The 3,651-nt window shown below is 46.0% G+C and overlaps 1 long non-coding RNA gene across 1 annotated transcript; it reads left to right on the top strand.

Annotated features, from left to right (window-relative positions):
• The first annotated feature begins 1,885 nt into the window (after positions 1 to 1,885).
• On the top strand, positions 1,886 to 3,249 carry LOC128805944 (uncharacterized). The gene is made up of 3 exons (XR_008436663.1): positions 1,886 to 2,217; positions 2,357 to 2,419; positions 2,601 to 3,249. It is a non-coding gene; the product is annotated as an uncharacterized LOC128805944 (long non-coding RNA).
• Positions 3,250 to 3,651: the final 402 nt, after the last annotated feature.

The raw sequence follows: 3,651 nt of genomic DNA, 5'->3' as shown, positions 1-3,651 counted from the left end.
ATGTCTTGTACTAAACCATCTTTTTTCTATCTTGGATGGAGAATTCACCCCCTTCCAAACCCACTATACTTATTGCAGTTCAGTGAATATCCATAGGAAAACAATCTCAGCCCAGAAGATGATTATTTAGGCAACAGTTTTTTTTCTATTTCATTAGTTATTTTCCCTGCTTTGTCACTTCTACACAACCTTCGTCAGTTTGCTTTTGAAGCTGTCCATTATTTACTACACACTCTCACTTTCAGTATATATAGTTACTTACATAAGCATACACTCAAATGCCAGAGGCAAGTATTAGGATTAGCTGACTGCTCTTAATATGTTAAATTCCGGTGTACCTTTGTAACACAGAGATCTGCAGCTCAGAAAAAAAAAAAAACCCAAACGTCCTTAGGAACATGAAACATATTTTAAGCAAGCATTACCATGAGCACCTTTTCAAAGTCCCAGATGACAGGAAAGATGACTCCACAGCCATGATAAATTGTCTCCTTAGTGCATTTAATGGCTATCATTTAAGACACTATTTTCCTTCCTGTTGGCTGCACGATTCAAAACCATCACATACCCTTTTGCTGGTTTGACAGCACCATGGGGGTAGCATGCACACAAGATTTCACAAAGGACAGACCACATCCTACTCTAGGTACAAAAGTCTCACTTAGACATGAGAGAAACTACAACAGCTAACAATGGCAGCTCCATCCACACCAACACAAGATTGCCCACAGGTTCCTCACCTTCCCACAACCACAATTAGTGCAGCCTGCTCCTTGGAGATTGCCAGGCTCTGAACAAGTGTTTGGTTAACAAGGAATACACAAAGGTGCAGCCAATACACCCACATAATCCACCAAAAGCACATGATGTGTATGGCAGAGCAGGACTCCAGGGACAGACCCGGCCACACCTACTCATCTGGGGCTCATGGGGTTACAGATCACTTATTCTAGGGAAAAGACAGCTCTTATCAGAAAGGTGAGCAGTGAAAGACCACTGCAAAGCTGGGGACAAAGCCATAACTACAATGTAAGAACAAAGTCTTGAATCAAGCTTTTCAGAGTCATTTAGGGAATCAAAACATCACACATTTCCTTCATGGTTAGCTCCAATATATTTATGAGCTTTTGCATACTCCCAGAGTCATCCACTAACTCCACTACCCTGCTCTGCCTTGCAGAGGCCACCTTGCTTTAACAACTGCCATGGGCCCAGGATCCTTGATAGTCAGGGGAAAAGTCATCTGCCCCTCTTCTCTAAAGCTCAAAGATGAGAGAGCTTCCTCTTCTTGCTTTTGACAACCAATGAGCCAGGAAAATTTAGCTCAGTCAGTAAGAAGGCATTGATGTACTTTCAAGAATTCTAAGCTCCCTTTGTTTTACACCATTTCTGCAGTAGCTTCTTTCAAAAGAACATCTGCTGTAACCCACACCAAAGAACCACCCAGCCCAGCCCACTCTGACAGAAACCAGAAGCACACACTTTGTAAAAGGACACAGAATAAAGCAGGCCCATGGGGTCACTCATTCAGGACACACACCCAGTCCCATAACAATGTGCAGCTCTGGGACTACCTGAGCTCAGGATGGCTTTCCTGTGTTTAACAATCATCCCTAAATTTCTATTCCAGGCACTCATCCAGACTTCACCCCTGCCTGACAAGCCATCACTCAGCCAAGTCATACCAATCAGCAAACCTGAACTCGGCTCCCCAGAGCCCTATCGGCTGCCTCACTGCTCAGCCTCACCTTCATCTCCGGCACACCAAGTCATCTGTTCAGATCAGTGCAGACAGCTCGCCTGAGGATCCTCTACCACCAAAATAAAGGTCCCTGTCCCCTCCATATGTAGGAGACAGATAGCAGATGTATGACAGAGAATCCTTCAGTCTTAGGCACAGTTCTGTCACACATTTGGAACCTGCCGTGGCGTGGGAAGATTGTGACACAACACAAGCAAGGCAACTACCCAGCGCTCTTCCCAACTGTGCCGTCTCAGAGTCATCAAGCTCCTTGCCCAAGCTTTCCTGATGAACCTTCTCATTCCTACCCTCAAAATTTCCTGCATCTCTCTTCACAGAGCAATGCTGTATCTGAAGAATTCAACTCCCATGGGAACTCTCCATATTTCAGCATCTTTATCGCTTTGCATGAAGATGAAAAGCAAACAGCAAAAGAAATGGGGAGGAGGAGGGAATGGCCAAATCCTCACTGCAAGGTCAGGCACTAATACACCATCAAACTGGTAACAAAGAAACTCACAGTTAACATGTCCCTTGGGTGACATCATGTACATTCCTGTATATCCTGTCTCCTTTCCCCATCTGTCCTTTTGTCTCTGTGCTGACTCTCGACAGGCCAGACCTACCGAGACACATCTGACAAAGCCTGCCCAATGAGGAATACTGCATGAGAATTTGGTAAAGATCCAGTGGACACCCCACTGACCCTTCCCCCTTCTCCTTCCCTCCATCCCCACTTGGAAATGGATTCTATCTTTACCCTGCTCAGTAACTGACCTGCACTGGTTGCATCCTTTCTCTGGGCAGCTTAATTTCTAATTCTGGGCACTTGGTAGCTGGTCCATTTCCTTTCCCACAGGAAAGGAGGACCCTGCCATACGACCAGAGACGCTGCTCAGACAGCAGGTAGCCTTCCTGCCCAGGCACCAGGATCAACACTTCCCAAGCAGCAGCAACTGCTCCCTCCAACTCTTTCAAGCACAGCTTAATCCTTTACAACACAATTCTCCAAAAGCTGCAGAAGGCAACTGAACAGCTTGAAACCTCTGCTCAGATATTCTGCTTGGGATGGAGATTGGTTTTCAGCGCCAGCAGCTGAACATGTGACCTCCTGTTCTTCCACTTCTTCACCACCCAGAACATCCAGGGCATACGCACCTACAAGCCAGGGCCCTCCAAGGCAAGCCTGGCAACTCCACATTTTGCAAGGCCATTAAGACCACTGCCTTTGGCCCACAACAGAGGAACCCTGCTCAGGCATGATTCACTCAAGTCACTGACCACAGAGGAAGAATTCCCATATCCTGAAAGAGCAAGTGGTCTTTTTCAGCTCGTCCATTACGCTTCTTCTCTAGGACACCAACTATTAAGGCCGTAAGTTCTACTGATGTAATTTAAAACAAGACCCTTGGAATAATTCCCCTTGTTCACTCATTCCCAGGTGGTAACTTCTAGGATCATGAATTCATGTACTACACAAAAAAAATTAATAAAATACACAGTCTGTATTTTAGTCTAGTCCATACAAAATGGACTACGCTACACTGCTCCAGAAGTGTAAGAGCCTTGAGCACTACAGATACATTAGTGAGAGTCCTTGGCTCTATCCCCCTACCCCTTACACCTTTTGCACTGGCATCTATCTGCTTCCTCCATTCAGGCTCTGCAGCCCAGCTTGCCTTGCACTCTTATTTCCTCCCACATGTGCTATGAGGAGCCTGGGTGACAACCACTGAACACGGAAGCAGAAAGCGATCAATTCACTCTATACAGAGTCCCACTTTCACCTACACATTCCCAACAACCTCTCCAGCCACAGCACATTCCAGCAGTTTACTGCTTCAGCAAGACACTCCGTAGTCTCTCAGCAACAGCCTTACAGAACACAATCCTGTTCATCTCCAGCCATC

This window comes from Vidua macroura, chromosome 4 (genome assembly GCF_024509145.1).
Source record: "Vidua macroura isolate BioBank_ID:100142 chromosome 4, ASM2450914v1, whole genome shotgun sequence".
NCBI classification, from domain to species: domain Eukaryota; kingdom Metazoa; phylum Chordata; class Aves; order Passeriformes; family Viduidae; genus Vidua; species Vidua macroura.
This window is presented reverse-complemented; position numbering and strand designations above follow the sequence as displayed.